The sequence below is a fragment of the Bactrocera tryoni genome, chromosome 1 (genome assembly GCF_016617805.1).
Source record: "Bactrocera tryoni isolate S06 chromosome 1, CSIRO_BtryS06_freeze2, whole genome shotgun sequence".
Taxonomy (NCBI): Eukaryota; Metazoa; Arthropoda; class Insecta; order Diptera; family Tephritidae; genus Bactrocera; species Bactrocera tryoni.
This window is the reverse complement of record NC_052499.1, coordinates 71,557,169-71,582,882: the sequence shown is the minus strand read 5'-3', so window position 1 is coordinate 71,582,882 and position 25,714 is coordinate 71,557,169. Positions and strand designations below refer to the sequence as shown.

Below are 25,714 nucleotides of genomic sequence, written 5' to 3'. Positions count from 1 at the left end.
GCACTTTGAAATCTTAGCATTAAAAAACTTTGTACACACTATAAGCATTGTAGCTTTTAATTGCTTTGACGATGTGTTTGACAGACATAACTTACAAATGAAATTTAAGGAGACTTTAAATATGAAAATTTTTGAGCTTACCGAATAAATTTATGTAGTTTGACATCATTAATAATCATTAGTTTAAATACTTTGGAATATAAGAAATCATATATCCGTTTATTTCGGATTTTTCTTTTATTTTGGAAAAAATTTTCTGGTATTTCTAACGAGAATTCCCTGGACACAGTATTAAGATCAATAAACTGCTTTGAAATTAGAAAGCTGTTAGGTAGGTTCTAGTCAACAGTGCATTTTCTATAATAATATAATAAAAGGGTGTATACAATTTTTTTTTTTTTTATTTCGATTGATGAGTTTAAGTGAACAATTTACTCGGATATTGTAGCGGTATCTCAGATAATAACCTGCACTAATTTTCCATACGAAGACTTCAGCTGGATCGGTCAATTTCTATGACGAATACTTGCTCCAGCTGTTGGATCTGCACAATTTCTTTGGAGATTATAAAGACGCCTTGAAGAATATTCTATGCCAAATTTCGTGAAGATATCTCGTCTAATAAAAAACTTTTCCTTATTATGATTTGAACCCGATCGTTCAGTTTGAATGACAGCTGTATGCTTTAAATAATAAAATTTAGACTTTGCGACCTATGGGCTATTGTGCCGTCCTCTATTTAACATTTGGTCACAAAGGTCCATCATCCTGAACAATTTCACGAGTCTGCTGGACGCGACTGAGGTGATGTGATGCCTGTCCACGTAGATGGATCTTAGGCCTTGAGCCTGCTTCTGATAATTATTGAGTAATCCAGAATCAGGTGTTCTGGAGTTTCCTGTTCCATGACAGTTTGCGCAAGAGACTATGTCCATGTTGGACAATTATTTCCTGAGCCCGCAGTGCCCTGTATAGAGCGCGACAAGGAGGAGGAATTTATCTCGGCGAGGTTGATCATTTCCGTAAACCTTGCAAGGTAGTATACTCCCAGAAGTAGCTTGACATGGCCGATTCCTGTTGCCTGCTGCCAATGCAGTTCGATGCCTTTCGGTATTTTCAAGCCATCAGTATACCACTGGATAATGCTGCCCTTCAGTAGTAGGTCGAGTGTGGAATTGTTTCACTCCGCCTTACTGCCGAGAGTATCTCTGATCTTCTTTGTGAAGTTAGGCTAGGCGCATATTACAACATCGCCATTATCCAGCGGATTCTGAAATGAGTTGGTACAGAGCAGTGTTAGTGAACTTGCCTGCTCTGTAAGCGTGCTGACTGGCGTTTAGGGGTCCGATTTTCTGCGCTTTCCATCTTATATGGTTGTACACAATCTTTTCCATCCCTTTCAGCATGAAGAATGTGAGATTAATTGGCCTGAATAATTTGGCCAACGAGTAGTCCTTCCTATCTATCTTGGGGATGAAGATTAAGTTCGCTGTTCTTCACGATTCTGGAATATACGCCATCGCAACGCTATCCCTTGTTAGTCCTACAAGGTGTGGCAGGCATACCTTGTTGCAAAAGAGGTGGAAAGATGCCGTTCACCCTTGGTGACTTATAGCTCGCCGGCATTTCTCCCGTCCATCGTTTTCGTGAAAACTTCAGGTTTTTTGTTATGAGTCTAGCATTGATACACTTCCTACCTAAAATACTTACCAAAATGTGACAAAGGCATGCTGAGAACCTCTGTTATCTCTCTTATGTCTATACGATGATTTTCAAAAATTGCATTTTTTAAATTTTGCGATGTTTCGTTATTAACAGAGGCGACTTCTTATGAGACAAGTTTTTAATGACATCACGACCTTCACAGAATGCTTTGTGTCACTCAAATACTTGTTTTCGTGATTAAGTAGACTTCCCAAACCCCTTTTGAAACTCAGATGTCAGATGTTTTCTGAAGGCTAATCTAGTCACTATAACAAAAGAAGTTCTGTTTTCTTGAGTGCGATATACGATAATATCAGCTAAGCCACGGCATTAAAATGTGAAGCAGGAATAGGGGAGTTGATTTTCGGGAACTATCTAGAAGCAGAAATAAGCTTAAAGCAGACTTCAGTAGACCAAAATCTGTATATTTCTCAAAAGTTGTTTGTTAACAACGAGCTGTTGAGAGAGAATATTTCTGAAAACTACCAGCAAAGGACGGATTGTTGAGCTGTTCAGTAGCTCTTAACTAAATTATAACCCAAAATAAATAAAAATTACTTTTGATGACTGAGTTTCATACGATAACTCAAATACAAGAAATATATATGTATATAGAGAGACACACAGTGCCGCACTGTTACCTTTTTCACCTTGCGGTTAAATGCCGCATCTTCCCAGACTGCTGCTCGTCTTATTATGAAGACTAATTTCTTTTTATGTGCGCACGCTCTCGCATCATCATCATAATTGCTTGCCACACATGCGTCAACACTTTCACTAATTTGACGCAGTTGCATGCAACACTGCTGTTTTATGCCGCATAACTTTGTTGAAAGCAGTCGAGAATATCTGCTTTGTCGCTTTGTTGTCACTCACTTATACTGTAGTATTTTGCTTCATTGTTGCTTCATTTATGATATGCTGTTGCTGTTGTAGTTGCGCAAAGAACACAAGTGCATTATATTGTTATTTGATATACGTTTCTGTGTGCGTGTATGTACGCTTGACTACTCATTTACGTATTTGCAGCGCAATGCAATTATGTGTCGAAACGCCTTGATTGCAACACGTGCAACACGACTAATTCTCATTCTCACACTTAGCATTGTTCAACTATTTATTTGTGTTTATACAGTTTTAAAATGTGGCATTTGTGTGAGCAAGTTTAGTAGTGTGTGCTGCAGCTCCTTTGTGTGGCATGAAATTAAAAAATTGTTATCTGTATTTTAAGTGTGAATGCACAAGTGGTATGCGTGACACAATAACAATGTTGCGCATTGTTTCACAAGCGCAAAAATAATAAAAATAAGTAGAAGGGTAACTACGGCGGCACCGCAGCTATAATACCCTTCACACGTGCACTTTTGGAATAGCATCGAGTGTCCTTGTGATAAGACTGGTTTAGGTGCCAGGCCGCAGCGGAATCGCAGGAAACTGCAAATCTGATGAACTGTAAAGCAAGGAAAGACACCCTAGAACCGCTATAGCTAGAAGGGGAGCGGATCGGAGCTCATGTAGGACTTCTATTACCACACAGTAAGGCTTGAAATTTTACCTGACGCCATCCGCAGAAACTGGATGGCAGAAGATGAGGTGGAAAGAACTTAACACTTCCTTTTTGACTCTCCCGCATTCGAGGGTATAGGTTAGGTTATATTAGTCTTGAAGGCCAGTGAGCCAGGCATAGAGCAGTTTTGGTTTTTGATGGAGTTCAACTACCTGGTCCATTACAAGTAGTCATCCTTTATGATGCCTCGATTGAATTTCAGCAGCCCCTGTGGCCTCATTATCGATACTTCTTCCAGCGTATCTTACCGATGCTTACAGCGTAGTCTTGTCATTGCGAGACATGTGCACAAGATATGCTTCATTGTTTCCTGGAGCCTTGCTCTAGATATTTTCTGCAGTCTTCTCGATCCGTGAGCCCCATTCTGCGGGCAAGTGTCACCACCAGAGAATGACTAGTCAGTATTCTGATCATGTTCCTACAGTCTCTTCTATTAAGCGCCAGTAGAAATTTTGTGTATTTCCGATCTACCGTGACTTGACTTTTGCAGTTTTGCACCCAGGTAGCTTGTGTTAAGGGTATAAAAACGTCGAAAAATTTTTACCCAAATTTGTATTTTTTTTGTAAAAATGACTGCCTAAAATACAGTGCTGTTTAAAGGGGTATAAAGATGGCAGAATGGAACCTCTATCCTCCGTTTATACATACCTATATTCTATGTACGTAAGTGTGTGTATTTCAGAACACGCCGTTGTCTGCTCGTGCGTGTGTTCCCCTACAATTGTATTAATGAAAATGAAATACAGTTTTTCTGCAAGTTTTATTCTCCTTTCACTATACTACCTCGTTTGCTCATAAGTATGCGTGCAACTGTGTTTTTCCATTTCTTTTTCCACCTCTTCTTTGCTACGGAATTATCCATTTCATTGTTTGCATTTTTCTCACACGTAAACAACAATTAAAAGTTTTTCCAACGGACAATGGCATGTTCACAAACGCAAGCACTCAGATAAATACACACGCACACACACTCATCACACTGCCGTTCAACTCGCTCATTTACCGTTGCCGCTGCCACCACCCGCGTGTGCGCCAATCCGCAATTATCGCTTAGCAAATCTACTTCCTTTTAATATCTTCGCCAAATGCGTGGAGTGTAAACAAGAAAATAAGTAACAAAGCAAAAACAGCAACAGCAGCAGCAGCAACAACAATTGCCACAGACAGCGGCTGTGGCAACAAAAATAATAAGTAGCAATTCTAGCTTCATCAACGAAAACAAATACAGCATCAGCTTGCTTGCACAACAACGAGCTTAGCGAGCGCGTTCTTCGCAGCGCCAGCACCGTTAGGTATAACAGCAGCCGTAGACACGTCAGCACCAGCAACAACAGCAATAACAATTGCTGCAATGAGTAATGGCAAAAGCAAATCAAAGAATTTTCGTAATTTACTCTCATCGTTTGTGTTTGCTTTAGAGCAACAACAAATGCAACAGTAGCAGCATTAACAGGAACAACGGCAACAACAGCAGCGAAATCAAGTGTTTGTCGCGACGCTTCGCGCCTAAAACAGCGCACATTGATACAGCGCATTCCGTCGCTCTTTCCGATTCCGTTCCGTCGCCATTTCGTTCCGCTTGTGGGTTGCGTATTGTGCGTATTGGGCACTTTTATTGTTATTGCGCCATGCAATTGTGAAAATCATCTCTTCGTATGCTGATAACGAAAATGTCTTCTCTGCCGTTTCATTCGCGACTATTTGGTTGGAAGCGCCGATGGCTTTGCCATTTCGATATTTTGTTAGGCCACAAACAATTGTGACGGCTTGTAGTGAGTAAGGTCTTGAGTTCGTTGTTTAGAGCTGCCAATGGGTTTTAATTTTACAACTTTGGTGGCTGATTGGTTGATATTTTTTTTGCCGTATTTATTTTTATTTATTGCTCTAATCTTCGTTTTCGGGGGAATATTCTAGTCTAGAGGAATGAATTTCGGGTAATGTTTGGAGAGCCGCAAAATTTTATTTACCATTTTTTATTAGTTATTTATTTACATTATAAGAATACAAGGAAAAGAAAAGTTCAAAAGTTATGATCAACTGTTGAGTGGTAGGTGTGAAAAGTTTGGCACGTGACTACACTCACGATTTCAAAAGTATTTTTAGGAATTGTTAGACATGCACTCTGGACCATAACGGGATGCCTCTTAATGTCTCCTATCGAACATGTGCACAGTAAGTTCTATATGCTCCCAGTAAGGGAGCATAATGAACTCCTCTCCAGGCAGTTTCTGTTGGGACATTTTAGTAGAAATCATCCCTGCAGTCATCTGCTTGGAACGAAACCGCCTCCTAGGAGTATCATGAGGGTTTCCCAACTACATTGACGACATAACACAATACGCCGACCAAACTTCGTACGAAACTAACTTCAGAAATAAATTGGCTCCCATTAACGGCAGAGCCACAACAACCTTCACCGACTTAGTCTCAGTGAATGGCGTACTTGGAGTCAAACCGCCATCCATTACAGACAACGAATTCGAGTTGGCTCGAGAATTGAGAGTGACCGTTGCGCAGTTTCGTTCTGGATACTATAACAGATTAAACTCCTACTTATCCAGAATCGACTCCGACATATCAAATATGTATATGTCAAGCATACATCGAGTCCATGCATGACACTAACTACTTTTTACCATGTCCATCTAATCCTACAGATCTGAAAACCCTATCGCTATGATCCGACACCGTCGAAACATCACATTTCCTAGGGCTACCGTTAGATGATAACTTATCTGAACCTTGCCACCCTAACGGGGACTATTTAACCGTTACAACAACAATAACCTACCAGGAGATACTTCCTTACGCGGCGAAACTCTTAATACGTGCTTGTTCTGTTCGACCGTCTGAACCAAGACACCGCCCAGAAGCCACCAGGTTTGACCACTAGACGATGAAAGAAGTTTAGCCTGTGGAACACCCCGCCAGACAACACACGTCGATAGTAACTCGTCAGATGCTTCGAGAGTTTAGTTGTGAGGTTCTTATGCATCCAGTTATAATCAGGTCTTTTACCTTCAAAAATCCGTCGACTTATTTTAGTACTAATCGCTCAATCTCACTAATTTTGTCCCATCACTAATCACATCTTCTTTTCTGTAAATAAACATGGCTTTATGGCAAGACCTCTGCAATTTTATTCTACGCGACACTGAAACTAAAAGACTTTACGCACAAACTAAATTCACACTTTTATTTTATTTATATTTAGTACAACAAAGCAATTATGATTAATAAATTGAATAATCGACACTTCTAATTATGGGCTGATTCAAAAGCTAAATTCAAAACTGCTGTTCCCTTGCCAATTTGTACCCGCTGCTCTGCACTGAGAGCGAATACTCGGCTCACTTTGCCTGCACCGGCAAACGGTAAACGGAAATATGTGTCAAAGAGAAGTTGCGCTCTCACGTAGCGCAAACTTCCGCTCATCACGCGTAGTGTCGCTAAAGCCAGCAACCGAGTGTCAGCATCCGGCGCTCCCACGAGCTGCAAACGAACGCAGACGGCGAGCTTACTTCGTTGCCACTTTTGCTGTTGCTGCCGTTGGTTTCGGTTTCGTTGCACACGTTTCACCAATTGCGCTCAGCGCTCTTGCTCAGCGCACACGAAGGCACTCACAGCGCTGTGAAACATCGTGTGCGACGTCAACACCAACTTCCGTCACAGCATCGCTGAGCCGTTATTGCCAAATTGCGTGCCCTGTGATGCTGCTGGCCGTTCATGCTGCTGTCGTGTCGGTTACAAATCAAACGAATCCTATTGCTCGGGTGTTGCCCATGCTGCCGCTGCCACTAACGATGCTATTAGCGCTGTTAGAGTTCTGCGTTGCTGTGGCTGCTGTTGTTAGCGCCGCTGCTACTATTTGGCTTACCCGAATGCTGCTGTGTCCCAATCGTCAAACGATGTGCTGCCACTAAAAATGAAACTGAAACACGCGTTATGGTATTCGGCTAACGACTTGCCAGTCAGTCTCAAAGGAACTTTTGTGCGGTTCGGTTCGGTTCGGTTTGATGTGTTGCACGTGCAAAATACATATTTCCCAACGTCGTGCGCTCGACTTTTCAGTGATTATTTCGTTGCGGCGCTAGTGCTTGGCCCACATTGCGTACGCGTCCTCATTACGTGCGATTTGGTGGCATTATTGTGACATAAAAGACTTTTTGCTATTAGTACGGTGAATATTGCGCAATATTTTGGCATCAATTGAACGGCGCTCAACGTTTATGTTTGATGTGAAAGAAGTGCGAATCCAATAAGCGACAGCCATTATTAGTTGTCCAGCTGCCTGTGTACTAAGCAAATGTTGTGGCACGTTTTTGTGGCAATTAGTTGTTGGCGCTCTTGCTAGGCCAGCAGCGCATGTGCAATTATTGTAACTTTCCATGAATTTGTAGCGTTTACTTTTGCAAAGCAAGTTTCGTTCGCGTCCATTACGTGTGGCAAGCAGCCGGCTTAGCCAGCACACGTTGCAAGTGCATGTCTCTTTTTTAGCGCTAGTAGTAGCGTCTGTTTGTTTTTCATACCGCCTTTGCTGTCACCGCTGGCGATAACGCTGCTAGTTGCGTAAGCTTTCATTGAAGCGCTTGTTTTGGTTGTATCTCGCCGCTTACGCGCTACTTTAGTGTGTGTTGGCCGCGCGCGTACGTTTTGTATGTTCGCTGTTGAGCGCGCGTGTGTTGTGAATTTACATAAATAATCTAAGTGATTTTCAATCATAATTTCCTTGGCGCTTCAAGCCATTGTTGCTGCCATGACGCGTAATATACTATAGTGTCACATAATTCTCTCTCGGCAAGTAACACACACACACACAAGCAATACACAAATATTTTAGTGAAGCGCGTAGTGACAGTGGCTGCTCGTAAAATGTTTAATATACTCGCTGCGACACCTGACTGGCATACCGACACGTACTAAAGACAACCTATCTGCGCTCCCATTGCGTCCACTACACTTGCTTACAACGCCATCAAACGCGTGCAACGTGCCTGCTGGCTTACTGCTTACTGCTTCGGTGTGTTTGTGCCCGTTGTGCTTCTCGTAAAATATCACCGTTGAACGTGCGCGGATTAGAAAGCCACAAGCGTGGAGGCAAGTATCGCGGTCGCAGCGCGTCGCTGGCTATGTAAATAGCGCGTTGCTTGTGCGCCACTGACTCTACTTTCCGGGTAAGTCCTTTATTTTATGTAGCTTGTTTGTTATTTATTTACGTGTGTGCGTGTGTGCGCGCTCGCAATTTGTAGCAACGCAGCTCTTTACGTGGGTTTTACCTCGGCCGTGTGCAGCTATCTCTGGCCTCTGCATTGACTGTGCCGCGTGTGGCAAGCGAACATTTTAATTTTCTTTCAATGTAATGCCATTTGCTCTTACACTTTTTCCACGCGCGCATAAACATAAACAATCGACCTTGTTATTCTTGTTGTTGCTGCCTTTTTCTCCACCTCCTGCCAGTTGAGTGTAAAATAATTTACAGCGTCAGCTGGTTTTCTCGCAATTGTTTTTTGTACAAACATATACTTTCTGGGAGGAATTTCATTGCGTACGGTGCTTTAGCTACAGACAGACATTCAGACATATAGACATACGTACATATGTACATATATATGTTGTAAAAATAAACAGCAGTCAGTGGTGTTGTGTGGCAAAGCAATTTCGTTGCTAAATAAAATATTTTGCTAAAGGTAATTGGTGGCACGCAATTTGCGCTCATCTCTGTCTGGGTGTGTTTGTGTGTGGTTGGAAGAAGCTTTACTTTGCGGATTTATGATGCGCTGAAGTGTTTGTTGGTATCTGAGATGGCGCTAATGTTGCATAGTGCTAGGCTGTTGTGTGTCTGTTCGTTTGGTTTGAATGTTTGCCCCCAACATTTAGAGAATTTGTAGTCGAGTGACGTGTGATAAGCGCTAACGGCTAACGGTGAGCTGTTTGCCATGCAAATTCTATGCGCCACGACCGGTACGCATGCCGCGCATAATTGTGGCAGGTCCGTATGTATATATACAGTAAGTGTGTGTGTAGCATCGGCGTTTGGCGGTTAGCTACAGAATTGGCGGCCGATAAACTTTGCGAGTAATTATTTTTAATTGTTCAGCTGAAGTTACGTGCAACACGGGCTTTTTATGGGTTTCATGTCAAATATTTAAGTGTTTGTTCTTTTGGTGTTGTACAGATAATTAATTAGTAAGGGTTATTATAGATAAATAAAACGAATTATTAACCTATTTTTTTAATATATTTACAATGGAATACTTATAACGAAACTGATAATAAAATTAGTGAAAAAATATCTAAAGGAAATAAATAAATTTGCAATTCAATGCAAATCTGAAAATAATAAATAATTACACTATAAAAAAATTTTAAGCTTTTTGTGTCATACGAAAATTTATATGAAATTTTGAATGTACTAGGGCCACTAAACAACCATATGAGAACGAAAAACTTTGAAAAAAAGTCTCTTTTAATTCTCCAACAATAACCTGGCAGCATTTCTGCGCTCCATTTCCCTTGATAGCGCTTCTCCATTAAGGAAATTTCTTGAAGAAACCTCTCACCTTGTTCGACACTCACAGCACTCAAATTTGATGAATCCAGCTCAGCGATGACTTTTATTTGATTTCTGTTCGCCAATGAGCTGTCTTCTGTGACCTCCAACATACTTAGTTTTCTTTTTAATAAAAATATATGCAATATGTTTTCCAATCCATGGTGAAAATATACACACTTCTTTGAATATCATAACCTTTAATTACTAGATATTATCGTCCGCAACATAGGTGAATAGATTATAATTATTACCATAAGAAACCACACTCGTTTTTCCTTCATCTCAAAGAGATGGCTTCAAAACACATTTATAGCACGTTCTTATTGCACAAGAATGTCAAAATAAAAAAAACTGTTCCGAAAAGGGTATCGCTTTATGAAGTCAGAATGTGGAAAGGATGCCGTTTTTAGCCGCTACGGTTTATTAAATTAGTTATTTATGGGGTAACATAGGTTAACGGGCTACAAAACATCGATTTTTTGATTGTCTTGTCCTAAATTTTCAAGTAGATCCGTGTAATAGTTTCGGAGAGGCAGCCTTGAGAACATGTGCGCTCGAGGCTATCTAGGCTAAGTGCGCCGTCTTTAAACTTGTTTTTCTCGAAATTGTATTTTTGGAGTCGGTTGGCAAGATTTCTCAACCGATCTTCATTAAATTTTGCACAGGTCTTTGGGTTACAATTCTTAATGACTTGTCGAAGGATTTTTTTCTCGATTACAACTAATTGCAAAAAAAAAAATGTCTTGCCTTAAGTGAACTTAACCCCAAATTTTGGAAATTTTTCAATCCATCTCTAAAACTTATGGAGGACGTTTGGTTTTTGATCTCTTACTAGATTGGACAGCATAATTTCATAGGTTGTCCTCGTTTAACCTTTCGGAACTCAGAGAGAAAGATCGATAATGAAAGGATAGGAACATCGTAATTTGTCATATTGTGTTGTCTGCTTCGTTCTAAAGAAACACTGCTGTAAAAGTTGAAACATTTAAGCTTCAGTTTAATTAAGTTTTGTTCACACGATCATAGGCAAAGAAGTAAGCACTATATCAGAACTATACAAAACTGTTGTTGTTCCATAAGCATGAAAAACAGGAAGACGCAATTTCAAAATGTTCTTAGTAAGGTCTTGTGGAAAGTTAAACAATAAACTTTCATGGTCAGGTGAAATTTACTAAGCGTATTTGTGGTTATGAAAAGCAGCTGCTCCTAATGTTGCAACTACAATAATTTTATGAAATAATAAAGGTTCAAAAATAATAATAATACAAAATTATGAAAAATCATTTAAAAAAATTCTAATGAATTAAAGATATGTTGTGAAAAAAGTACCTGAAATTTGCAAATAAAATTTTTCTCCACAAAATATAATACACTAGAAATACTTTCCATAAGCACATGTTGGGAATAACCTTCAGCTCATTCAGCGAATTTTGTTTTATCTTTTTGATCGACTGAAAACGGGTTCCACGGAGCTGCGATTTCAGTTTGGGGAACAAGAAAAAATCACACGGAGCCAAATCTGGTGAATACGATATTATTCATTGCGTTCTTAATCCGTCATAATCGTCATAATAAATAAATAAAACCAATTAAGTGGCTCGCAAAATTTGTAAATATTACGCAATCGGCAAACCTATAATAATAACAAATTGAGCGCAATAAATAATGCGTTATGCAAGTTATTACTGCAAATAGTTTATTAACTCTTTGCTATCTCATTATTAAAAAATATTTAATGCCGAAGTTACGCTTGACGGAAGTTGCGGCATTTCCCAATGAATTTTTAATTGTTGCAACACTAAATAGAACGCTTCTTTATTATGCCATCCTAAAATAGCACGCAACATACGAATTTTAGAGTTGTTAAGCAACAGTAATGTGGCAAAAAAATTATACAACTTTGCAGCGGACTTTATTACGCACACAACACTGAGCTTCAAATATAGGTACAATTTTGTATTATATTTAATTAAAAACAGATTTCGATTCAAGCTTTGATTGAATAAATTTGATGGACAGGTATGAAATAATACAAATATATGCTTTTTATTATTGGACGCTGTTTACAAATGTGTTTTTTTCTGCGCTTTCCGTCGCCATTACCGCACCGAAATGTAGGCAAACTTTTTCAAGCACCATTTTTTGCCTACTTAATTTATTATCTGCCGTTGAAATATCAAATTCGCTGAAAAGTGTCATGAAAAAATTATTCATATCAAAATAATAATCTTGTACACTTGTTGGCGCACTAATTGGAACTCGCAAACATATTAAGACTATCGGTTACGCGCCCGTTATCAACTATGTTATTGAAAACATTTTGATTTAAATCGCAATAGCATAAAAAAGAAATCAGCAAAGCTTTCACTTATGTAAATAATATACAAACTTACTTAATTTTGGCAATTTTTCCCATTTATATAATCATTGTCCGGTTATTTTTGGTGTACAAAGCAAAAACGCGGTTTTATAAGCTTAAATACTATAATACTCTTATTATTAAGTAAGTGCTAGTAAAGTTTCATATACAATTTCTTCTGAACCAAAAGTTAAAATAACTGTCTGTTATGCATCCGTAAAAACTGGTAATCCATCCATAGAAAGTGGTTATCATGATTTTTCACGACACTTGCGCAAGTCTATTTAATCCGCAGTCCCCATGGCATACCGAGTTTGTGTTTTCGAGGAATTGCAATAAGCACGGTTAGTTTTTCCAGCTGACTGACTAAACCTCACGATTTCTAAATGTGGAAAAACGATACATATATATCTAAAGAGCTAAAATTTTGTCATCAATAATTTAGGGACTCATAAAGTTTCAAATTATTTTTAGAGGTTTCAGAGACTAGGAACAAAAGTGACATTCAAATAAAATATTTTTGTTTTGTTTATTTATGATTTGTTCTTCAATAATCGCTCCGAAGTAAAGAAACTATTATGTTGGAATAAAGAAAAATTTACACCGTATGATTTGCAGGTCACATTTAGGTTAGATTCAGTTAGACGGCTGAATGCAGCCTTCTTAATAGATTACACTTAGTCTGAAGTCAGTTAAAAACTACTGTAGTCGTATATTAAATCTTGACCAAGTTACCTATCACAAATTTGTTTTGTGGTTTTATTTAGTTGGAAAGTTAAAAAGGGCCGCGCAGGAGCGCCAGACTGCAGGTGGACGCATTCTAGAACACCTGATTCTAGAATGCCCAGCTCGATGCCCTAGATTCCATCTACATAGACAGGAATCACATGAGCTCCTGAAATTATTCAGTACTGTACTGCACTGTATTTTTGTGACTATATGTGATATAGGATAGGCCATGTGTAACAGTCCAAAACCTCAATTATTTTATATCTAAATATCTATCTAGGCCATCATTAAACCTATTGTGCTCTTGGGTGGTAACCAAGTTAAGCCTTATACAGAAACTCAGAGGATTTAGTAAGAAAGCTGGTTTTTTCCACTCCAGCTGCCCAATGTCTCTTAAGTTGAAGTATTTGGAGCCATGGAGTCTTTATATTTTGTCTCATCCTGAAAGTTTTGTTCTTACATGTTTATATAATCTAACGCAATGAGGCTTAGTATAGTACATGTGTAAGGATTACTACAGAAGATATCCGCTGCTGTTCCTTTTCGCTCAGTGATCCGTAGGCGTTTATATACTCATTGGTCCATTCTTGTCTACTGGGGAATGAACGCTGTGTTTAATTTCTCATGGATCTCCTTTTCTTGGTAATACCAAAAATTTAGCTCGAGTTCATTAAATTAGTATGAAGCGGATGATACTTGTCAATAGACCAATTGTGGTCAGAAACTTTGGGTCAATGGCTCTGTCGCAGGAGTTTCACATTCGAGGGCCTTTGGAAGCCCAATTCTCAGTGTGTTTTCTCCACATCAGTTTTTTATATAGGATTATTTTTGACAGAATTCAAGGCTACAGTAGTTCTTTCCCTTAAGGGAGGGCGATTGAACTGCGAAGTTTTATATTTCTTGTGAAAAAACTGATTTCTGTTTTCTCTGGTTCGGCCGCGAACCTCCAGTTGGCGGAGATCTCAAAGGCCTTTTCTAAGAGTCGGGATAGGCGAATAAGATTCACCTCGGAATAAAAGACAGCGAGATCATCTGCGTAGCAGTGTTTTACTTATATTTCCGCTATTTCAGCCAGATATCTAATACCATTACATCCAAATTATTTTTCTTGATCTTGGAGGAGCATTCATAGAGGAAGTGTTGAGGTGATTCTATCTCGTTTTCTTCTAAGTAGTTTATGCAACCAAAATCTGGTAAATTTTTAGCCCATAAACTCCAGAACCGACAGAGTTGATTAGAAATCTCGCAACTATTGAAAAGTGAACTTTTCTAAAGGCGAAGAGCTCTCTAGACCTTTTGCGATTTACTTTGGCAACAAAAATTTCCCAGTAGCTCATCAACGCTTACGGAGCTGATGTGAGGTGCAACCATTCAGTAGTGTATTGAAAAAAGCGTGAAGAGCTCCTACTCGTACTCAACCTAGCAAGATCATCAGCTTTGTAGGTTGCTGCAATTACGGCTGATCACACTTAAAAGCAAGAAATTTACATTAAGCATAACAAAGGAGCGTTTTAAACTTCATCAACAGTTTCGCGTTTATCAAGCGTTAAAAATGCTTTTTGTCTCCGCTGAACACTTCTAAAGTTTGCAAATATAATACCTCTGGCATCGAACATTTTATGAGAAAAGTGTATTTGAAAAGTTTCACGCCATCGCCACTGCAGAAAGAAGACAATTTTCTAAAGGCATAAAATTATAATGGCAAAAACAATACTTGCAAACTGTCGATAATTTGAGGTCGCCACTGTAAACAGCTCAATTTTCATGCGCAAATTGTGCAAGCCAGCGTATTTCCTCTAATCACCCGGCGACGAAGTTTTTGTCCCCCCACCAACTTTACGCTTTGACACCGTAAGCATTATCTTTCTTTTCATATTATGCGCCGTCTTGCACCCTCCCCAACCACTTGGCGCGTCATACTTTTCTACTACTTTCTTTTATTGACACAAATTAGCTTTTGTGCTGAGAAAAGTCTTGACGCATATTGCCACCGCACCAGCTGCTTTGTCGTTGCTGTTGTTGTAGTGCGCGCACATATTGCGCGCTCCTTTGCATATGCAAACGTTCCCAGCACTCTGCCCGTCTAGAGATTATACACTACACTAAGACGGCGCACACTTATTTACCTCAAGCTCCACGCTTTGCATAAGTGTGTGTGTGTGCCTGTGTGCATTTGCATGCTTGTCTATGCTCGGTATGCACTTGCTGCTCGCTGCTTACCCCGCCACCATGCGACCGTTGAGCTGAGCGCCGGCGAGCGTTGTTTGGGGCGCATTGCTCTTAAACTTTTGACTTGCCACAACGCATCGGAATGCAACGTATGCTAGACACACATTAAAGCAATAAGAATAACAACAGCGACAAATGGCCAAAAAAGTGGCAAACAACAATGGATTTAGTTGCACTCGCAGCAAAAATAAATTCCTTGCAACAAAAGTCGCATAAAACTGTTCTCCCGTGACGGCGCGCAACGCGCGGCAACTGCGAAACGTGGCTTTTAAGCAAATTTGAAAATTTCTGCTCTGCGAATTCACTTATGCTCATGCACATTGCAGCGCATACAGTCAGCATATGTGTGTTTGTGTACGTGCAGATATGTTGCAAGCAGCCATGCATAAAGCTGCAATTTTGCTGCGGATCGCAGCAATCCAATTCGGTAAGCATCGCGGCGACCTTTCTCAACTTTTATTGTCATTCTGCAATTTCGCCGACTTATGTTACTAATACTCTGCTCTTGTTGTAGTTGTAATTTGTGGCACGTAGTAGGATTACAAAGTGCTGCGCGCATTTTATATGTGGAAACGATTGAGCAGCGATGCTTGGCCAAGGATTTGTTAGTCTCTAGAGGCGGGATTTTATTTATATGTACATATTTTTTGTAAGTTTTTGAAATAATTTCCTTATGTGCCATTATTATTTATAGTATGCTAGGATTTCATCGTGGTCTGCATTGACGCCGAGGTTAAAAGCTCAATCCAGAACAGATACCTTGGACAGCTGATAACGTCGATGTGAGGTGATACCGAAATACTCCTCCATAAGTAAGAAAAGAGACTCCAATGTCAAAAAAAGTTCTTGGGGCTTGCCACAAATTTGTTGAGCCGGCTAATATCAATTCGCCGTGACCGGGGTCGACACCAGTAAACACGAATATCAATTCCCTCTGTATCAACAGGTTCGCAGAAGATATATTTACCGAGAAATTTCAACCTCAGCCTGGAAAAAGTTGGACAATGAAGCGGAAAATGTCAGAATATTTCCACCACTTCCTTCCTACAGCTTTGACTATTAATTTCTTACAGAACCTTTCTAAGAGAAAGTAGTTAGGTGTATCTCTGTCGTTATACTCTAGGATCTCACGATGATCTCGCGAGTTCTGCATAGTTGGTTGGTTAAACCGCTGGCGACTATACTAAGCTCATCATTAAGCCCACTGGTGGTAACAAATTTAAGCCGTATTCAGCAATTCAGAGAACTTGGTAAAAAACCTGATTATTTCCATCCCAGCTGCCCAATATCTCTTAAGTTGAAGCATTGTGAGCCATGTAATATGCCCTTCTCATCCGGCTTAAGGTTGGGCATTCGAAATTTCTCATTTTCTGAAAGTGGGATCTTAAAGGTAGCCTGGTGACAGCCCGTACATTATTACAAAGTTCTCTTTTTACTAGAAATAGCAGCTTATTGGTTTGTCCACCAAATTAGCTATGTGGTATGCCCGGTATTGCTTGTGTCCCAGGATATGAGGTGTTCCACTGTTAAAGGTTCACTGTTTTGAGCAGCTTAGCGGAATTTTGTCATCAGCTGCCCCGAGCAGACATAGTTACCAACGCAAAAGTCAGTGTTCCCACGACAGTCGAGTCTAAGTAACTGGAGCGGACCTGGATTTTATCCGGCTAAGGACTGTCAACTTAACCACATTCCAAAAAATTACTTTGGGAATGTTTTCTGACGCTGCAATAACAACAACAACTGACGCAAAAGAAGTAACAAATTTTGTCAAAATAAAATAGGTTAAATTGTTCCAAAGAATTGGTCGCGGTTCCTTGCTAGAAGACCGGGACGAGCAAGGCTTATTGTTCGCTTTGACTTTCTGCGTATATTTATATATAATCTGCATTTAAAAACAGTGAAAGCAGTGTAACTATTTCAAAAATTAGCTTAAGATGCTTCCTGTACCGACATAACCTCAATATTTTATTGTCACATGCCTTCTCTTATTAGCACGGAATTTGAATGGTTTACTATAAAACTATATCAAGTCGTATCTTTCTGAACTAAAAAACTTTTAAAATCCACTTATCTAAAGTTTCGAACTATCTATTAGCAAGAATATTTTTAAAAATGAAACAATTAAAATATTATTTGAAAATAAACTAGGCTTAAAGCTTTAAAGTCTAGAAACTATACAACATCTCTTCTCATGTTTTCCACCCGTCAACCTAACCTCAATTGCTAGAGTTCATTTTGCAGCTTTCACTAGAATTCTAAAGATAACTACACTCACTGCCCCCAAAAGTCTTTCATATGAAATTGCTCAACAAGGACATCTCACTCAATACAGAGGGAAGAAAGAAAGAAACTATTTGTGCAACGTAACCCATAATTTCTGTATAAAAAGAATAAATAAAAAAAACTTCGATACATAATTCATTGAAGTAATAATATTTATGTGAATAATTCGCACATAAAATCAAACAGCTTGCTCTGGAACATAAATTCTTGAACAAACATACATACAAATGTACCCATTTATTTGTAAAATGTTTTGCCGCAGCACAAACTGTTTGCTTTGGCTTGGCAATTCATTGTAAGCACTCCGCTCCCCGCCAACGACATGAAAAAGGATACTTGAAATAGCACGCGCTGCCTTACAGGTGTATAAATGTATGTATGTATGTAAGCATGAGTGTCTAAACAGGTATTAATTCCTACAATAACAATTATACGCAGTTATTTATATACATACAAACAGCATTGTAATAATATGTGACATCTGCATTGATACAACGAGTCACGGCAGTCAGGTGTGTGAAAGTTCTGCGACACTTGGCGCAACACCAACACCCGTTCGCTTGTAGTTTCGTAATAGTTTTTGGCTTGTCGCTGCTGCCGCCGCTTGTAGTGTTGCAAATATGTCTGTACGCAGAAGTGTAGGGTGTATAGTCGGAAGCGCTTTTGCCGAGGAAAACTTTCGCTATAGATTTTGCAAAAAGGTTTCGAAGTTAATTATCAGAGGCACGTAGAAAATCATATGCCACACACGTAAGAGGTGCACGCAGATACCATAACCAAAGCAAACAATAAATAATTGTGTATGTGCAAGACTAGTCTCATATATCTCATCATGGCAGGCGAACCCAGCAGGAAATTGAAGCAAGTGTCTACTCAACACCTGATTAAACCGTTATTACTGACTTTAAATAAGAAACCACTTTTTGAAAGCTTAAAAGATTTGTCTCGTGATTTTGTAGATTTAAATAGTATTTTATCTAATTGAAATCACTGAATAGTTCAGAAAAACTGCTCCAGTTCTGTCAATTCTTTTTCTTTTTTCATATACACATTTCTGACGGTTTGGACTAATATTTCATGAAAATCCTGTTCTTATTCAAATCACTCATGAATTTCTTCTTTACAATATTTATTGCTCTTGACATTTGCTTTTTCCTCAACTACTGTTTTCTGCCTTATTGTTCTTTGTGCTATTGGTTGGATAGGTCTTCAAGTAGTTATGACATTTCATATACCAAACTCGTCTCAGACCTCAGAGCGTCAACTTAACTTCACAGTGGATTGACACTAGACCAAGTTGGCAGTTAAAAGCCGAAAATAAATTTTTTATTAATGCAATTTTTTTTCATAAATTCTAAAAAAGTAAATAGTTAATATGCAATGACTTGTCTAATGTTTATTACCAACGAAATGTCTTAATATAATGAATTATGCTTATTTCCATTTTAAAAAATTTCTAAAGTGACATCATATACCGTCCTAAAATACAAAACAACGTAGCATAAAAAAATTGAAATTGAGTTTTTATTGGTTACGGTTCACTAAATCAAATTACATATATGTAGCATAAAATTTTCAGCTGCGGCTGTCAGATATACAACGAACATATATATCAGATATATAACCAACATATAACCAATATATAACCATTTTATAACCAAAACTCTATCTTTTCAATATCATTGCATCGTTTTTCCTTGGCCTGTAAACTTATGAAAAGTGATGTTACTTTATTTTGCATTTTAGGAGACTATATGTAAGTTCTAAATTAATTGAGATTCCCCTTCTCGTACTAATTTTCAATTTTATTTACAACTCTCATTGTATGAGTTATCGAAGAGTGCGTAGATAGATTTTAACACTCTAGTTTCGTATGGTAAATAATGGATATCATATTAACTAGCCATAGAGAGCATAAAAGACTTGTGGACTGCTACTTCATAGCCGTTGAGAACAACAAGGACGTCTGTACTGGCATTTCATAGAACTAGAACTCATACCTAAATCTTTCGGGTAAAGTAACTAATTTAGAATAAATATTTTTGATTCCTAACATACTTAATTCGATTAAGTTTAAGTTTATCTAGTGGTTTTGTAACCGAAAATTCAACAAATATTTTTTAAATTTGCTTGATGATGACGCCGGTTCCCATTTTTCCTCTAGTGGAATTATTGGAATACGCGAGTCTATCTCTTTACACAGGCTATGAATTTGTATACCCTTTTATTTGCCATCCAGATTTGTTTTGTAATTTTGTAGATTTTATTAGTATGGCATCTTATTGAAATCTTCTGCTTGAATTCTCTATAATTTAATGTACCAAACACTAACAACAAAGAAGTTATTCTACTGTCGAACTATTCCCTCTAGCTGTGACTAAAGTGACTTTCGTCAGTAATCATTTCTTTAGCAACATTTTGATTAAAACCGCTAATACTCTCATAATTAATCTCTTTGAAATGCGTGAAATAGTTTGTTTGAAATTTGAAGGCGACTCGCTTATATAGAGTATGTTCTTTTGCTACTCGTTTTTAATAGAATACAACTTATAAGTAAGCGATTTGGTAGAGAACCAGTAAGATCTTTTCATAGTGCGAAGAAGAGTATAAATAAAAAATAATTAAATAAAAGTTTGCCCACATACAATAAGTTTTATTTTGGTTCAGCTTTGCCATGTGAATCGCTGCTGTTACGACTTTAAGGGATTATATGGGCTTCCTCGGGTAAAAAACGGCCTTTTTTGAAACATTTTTTTCTGATATTAAATATGAAATATTTTATTAGAATTTTTTATTGTTACAATCACTTACTATTAACAAAAAAGTTCTGAAATTAAAAAAGTATATACTACATATTCTAAACTCGACCATTGCGACGCCATTTCTAGTGACCCCTCGGAAAAAAGATGCATCCGCTTTGCCAGAATAACACCTTTCAGGATCATCTAAAGCGAAAAAATACATGTTTTAGTTAAAACCTTAACTTAGAACTTGGACGAAGGAAAAAAACTTATAATATTTTCAAATAGCTGTTATCTAAAAAAAAAAAAATACTTCGTCCAAGTGTTTAAGGATTGAATCTCAAGGACCTGTATAAAATTTCATAAAGATCGGTTAAGTAGTTCTCGAGGAACCTTACCAACCGACTTCAAAAACACAGTTTCGAGAAACGCGTTTAAAGACCTCGTATTTAGCCTAACTAGCCACGAGCGCACAAGTTCTAAAGACTGTATCCCTGAAACTATTAATTGGACCAACTTGAAAATTTAGAAAAATATTTTAGAGGGGTTGTAGAACTTAACAAGGCAATTAAAAAACCGATATATTGAAACCCATAAACCCATGTAACCCTTAACCAAACTATGTTAATATAACTATACGAGTAGTAGCTCCTATATCTGCTTCAGTATAATACCATCTGATAGCCATTTTATTTTGAATAAATGGCAGAACGTTCGAGTATCTGTTTCACAAAATAGCTTCGAAAAAGACCTGCTATCATATATGTTACGCCATTATACAAAAAATCTATTTAAGCTCTATTATTACGCTGGAGATCAGCAATGAAAGATCTATAAAAGAGATAATCCACACTCTGACGACCTTTTTGTTTTTGGACGAAGAAATGTTCCAGCAAAATAGGAAATAAATTGAGTTTTAAATTAAAGATTATTAAGTACTCTTATTGTTTTTGTATTCTGAAAAGGATTTCGAAAATGCACCGGCTTTTAAAAAGAAGCTTTCCATTTCCTTGCTCACACGGTTAATGATATTTTCACAACTCGTAATTTATATATGTACAGAACTTACATATGTTGCTACGTCAGCACGTGCATGTACTTATGTAAACATCTATGTATGTATGTGCGTTTGCATATTTGTGGAATACCTTTGTTTGCACGTTAGTTCAGGCATATGACTATGACTTTTCGCACAGCACGCACGTACGCTTGCGCTTCTACATAAGTGCTTATGTGCGTGTATGTATGCGTGCATTTGCTTGTGTGCGCAATTATCCTTGAGCATCGTATTATTACTATTGTTGATGTTGTTGTTGTTGCTGCTGCTGTTCTTGTTTATCGGACAGCATATGTGACATTCGAATGGTTGAACCGGTGAAATTGCTATTTGCTGCTGGCGGTGGAAGAGACCCGGTGCCAAGTGCGATGAAAGCATTGTTTCTGTACCAGAGGAACACAGGCACATACCAATATACATATATGCATGCACACATACACATATACAGGCAGGTAAGTGCAGTGGAGCCACGTGCACCGTCGTACTCCACCGGTCGCTCTCATAAACCAGCAGAACTTCGAAGCGTACCCGCAACAAAGGAAGCAGCAGAAGGCAAAAAATAATGTTTGCGAATCAACTGCAAACGCTCTGCTGGAACTCCTGTGATTTATGACAATCGAACATTGTGGTCATAAGCCACGTAACGGTAGTGTGGCAGCAGTCGCCGTGTGCGGCTACTCAACGCTCGGCTCCAACTTAGAGCGCTTTAGTGTAGATTTCATTGCACTCCCACGTTGGCTGTTGGACAGCACTCAGCTCTTACCCCCCCACCATTACCGTTGGGGTCACCCACTATTTGGTTGGAATGTTTATGTGACTTTCAACGCAAGTTGGTTTACTTGTGTGTGGGCTTGAGCGAGTGCGGTGTGTGAATCTCCATGTTTATTGCTGTTTACACAGAAGGTGGCCACAGCATCCGTTTCCGGTTCAGATGTGAAGTGGCAAGTGTGTCTCTGTGTGTGTCTAACTATTGTATACAAACGCAATAATGAAATCGGTTTAAGGTGAGTTGCACTAGTGAATGCTACACGGTGTTGCAAGTTGTTGGACACTTAGTTCTGCGGCGCAGCACAGTGACGCCCCGCTCTTCAGTATTCAGTCTGGCCTAGTGGTCACTTTCACATGAAGTTTATTTAACTTTAAAAGCATGCTAGCTGAGTTCTAGTGCAACTCAAGTTGTTGTTGCAAATTGTATTCAAGCACACTTGCGGTTCAACAACTTCGTTGCGGCGCCAACAGCTGCCTGTGTGGGTTGGCGGTCCCTTTGGGCCCATCATTATACCAGCTGCAGATACATATAGCTTAGTTTCCGTTATAAATATAAGAAGGAAGGTGGCTTGACATCGAGAAACTGTGCAAATTGTGGTGCTGCGCACATACTTATATCTTCTATACACATACACGAAACTTTTTACATCAACACACTCACCACCTGAAAGCTCGCCGCCACTCTTTGGCTTGGTCACAACATTGTCAAGCCATCAGCGCAACAGACATTTCACTTGTGAAGTGTCTTCGCAACTGACACTTGGCAGACAGTCTTGGCGACGACAAGCCGTTGACTTGCCGCGCGGAAGGTAAGCAACGAAAAATGTGAGGAAAAAAAGCACGAAAAGACAATTTCGAAAATTGTTTTTAAATATAATAAAATCGTGACATTTACCTGATTTCACAGATTTTGCATACTCCCACCACTCAGTAAGTTACGCCGACTCTCGCCTCCCCACCTCACCAAGTTGAAGCTGGCTCTCTCCCCAGCCACGTGTCGTGCGTGTTGTTTGCCTTACAATGGAGTTGATTCATTTCAAATTTCCACCACCGCTTTACAGCCTAAATCAACGCAAAAACATTGCTGCGTGGCACGTACAGGTGGGGCATGGCGGGTACATGTGTGACAGCGCTTTGGTCTCGCACGCTTGACATGTGGAAATGAATTCCGTTGACATTCTGTGCTGAAAGCATTTTTCAAACATACGTTTCCTTTGCACACTGCGCTTTGTAGCTTCATTACCGCCGCGAACACACAAACACACGGACAATTTTATTTAGTCACCTACTGCTGTTGACACACACGCGCCTAGGCCTAGGTGAGTCGTTCGGTAGTTGGGGTCACACGTCTGTGCCTTAAATTGAAAACGCTTTTGATTTTCATACTTTGACAATTTTTCAAAATATATAGCGCGTGTTGTTGCTGGTCTACGTAGGTTCTATTGTGGGTATGCGCGACTATGGCATTTTGAGGCAATTCCTTTGCGTTCTGGCCTTGCTGGCTGTCACGTGCTAACAACTGCGCCAGCAAGAGCGTAGTTCATAAATTTATTTTGCAAATTTCACTTGAGCCTTTGAGTGATTGACGCAATTCCCGTTATTTTTAGGCATGCACATTTTTAAAGGCGTTTAAAGAATCCGATGTAATTACACTTCGTCTTACACATTTTTATAACAGTAGAGACATATTTTAGAGAACACTTTTTATCTTTTCATATAAAAATTACGTGTCACATTGTGGACTCCTAAACTACTAAGCCGATTTTAGCAAAATTTAGCACACTGTGTGCAGTTCGAACAAACTTAGAGGATAGGAAAGAAAAGCAATCCATAAATAAATAATACAGCGAAAGCTCTATTGAATGGACGCTCTATTAAGCGAACATCTCCATTACCCATGCACATGCCGGTCACACAATTTGTTGAGGTTTATTAAGTACAAACTATTAAGCGGACAACTCTATTAAGTGAACAGAAAGGCTGGTAACATTGAGAAAGCAGCCTTAAGTTCGTTAATTCTTCTTATGAAATTTCTTTGTCAAGTTGGATTCTTATACCGACAAAAACGGGATCGCTTTTATTCGTAAATAAAGCTTTGACTGTATTGAATAGTTTATTATATGAATAATAGTATAAAATGTATACCACAGTGATGCATAGCCGGATCCACTAGTAAAATATACATTTTGAAAAAAAAAGTTCTAACCTTAAATCGATCAAGATTTTTTCATTGAAGATATTCCTTCAGTAGTTTACTTTATGTCAAGATTTCAATTCATATTATTCGGCTATGTTGGTAAGCAAAACATTAGTAATTGAGAAGCAAAACTTTAGTAACTAAGAAACAAAATATCTATTATTATCTACTTCAAAAGCAAAAAAGAACTCTAACCGGCGTTTGTGTCAAAATTCGTCTAATGTTAATATGTGGTGTATTGCCTTCCCAACTAGATAACATTACTTGAATCTCTGCGACCTATTTTTTGGAGATATTTAAAAATCAAAATGTTGGTATGCTATCCTCGGTCCATTGACGCTCGGGATGTTAGAAATAAAAGCAGAAAACTTTAAGAGGCGAATGAATGAACTTTCTAGGGATTCTATTACGATTCTGAAAAGCGGATCAGATTTATAACATTTTTTGCGTTTGAAAGAAGACAAGCAAGAAACATTGAAACACTTCTTTTTTGCTTGCACCGCCTGTGACAGATCAAGGCTTTAAAACTTGTGAGATTTGCTTTCTCTAAGCAGAGTTGTCGGCGTATAAGATCTGATTATAGAATAGACCTATTTTGTGGAGAAGTACTGTATATACATATGTAATAGTCCAAGTACGATCCCTATTTTGCGGATCCGTGGTTGAACCTATTATAACTTAAAGAGCTGACATTGATTGGTTGCTAAAAAGCTTCAAAATGTTTTTCCGCAAGCCCAACCAGCTTATAGTCAGTAACTCTATCACAACTTAATTGCTGTAAGCCTTTAAAACTTCTATGTTACTGAACACGAGTTCAAATTAGCGGAAATTTCAGTTTGGGGAGCAAGAAAAAATCACACGTAGCTAACTCAGGTGAGTGCGGGGCTTGATAAATGGTATTCATTCCATTTTTGGCTTAAAATCGGTCACAATCGTGGCTCGATGCAATGGTGCACTGTCATCATGTAAACTCCATGACTTGTTCTTCCACAATTCCGACTGTTTTCAACCGATGTTCTCACATCTGCCCCTCCGGACAAGATCATGATGCATCAAACCACGAATATCGAAAAAAAATTAGCGCCACCTTCATTCTTGAGAGGCTTTGGCTTGGTTTCTTTAGGTGTCGACCCGATTTTTTCCCTTCTTGCCGATTATCGTTTGACTTGTTTGCATGTCAAACTCAGGAACCCTTCTGTCATCGGCAGTTATAATGCTCTCTGTGAATGTACGATCCGAATTCGCACGATCAAGCATATCCAAAGAGACCTGTTTAAGGTACTCTTTTTGAAGAAAATTCAGCTTTATCGGAACTAGTCGAGCAAGAATGCGTTTCGTACCCAAAATATCAAACGATATCAATATCGATCGAGGTGTTTCGCCTTGAGCAGCTGCTGTAATCAAACTGGTTGACTGATTGCGCTCATATTTGGTACATTAACTAAAGATAGTCCTACCAACTTAACAAACAACATTTTTGTTTAAATATTGTTTACTTGGGTAATTTAATTACAATTGCCGGGTGCT

General features: G+C 38.7%; 1 protein-coding gene across 3 annotated transcripts in view; it reads left to right on the top strand.

The window, feature by feature from the left end:
* Nucleotides 1-7,025: 7,025 nt before the first annotated feature.
* LOC120766646 overlaps nucleotides 7,026-25,714 on the top strand; it is a 361,298-nt gene continuing 342,609 nt past the window's right edge. For all 3 annotated transcript variants that reach the window (XM_040092269.1, XM_040092267.1, XM_040092268.1), the window contains exon 1: nucleotides 7,026-8,445. The gene's annotated coding sequence lies outside the window, so the exon portion shown is untranslated. The remainder of the gene's footprint in view (nucleotides 8,446-25,714) is intronic.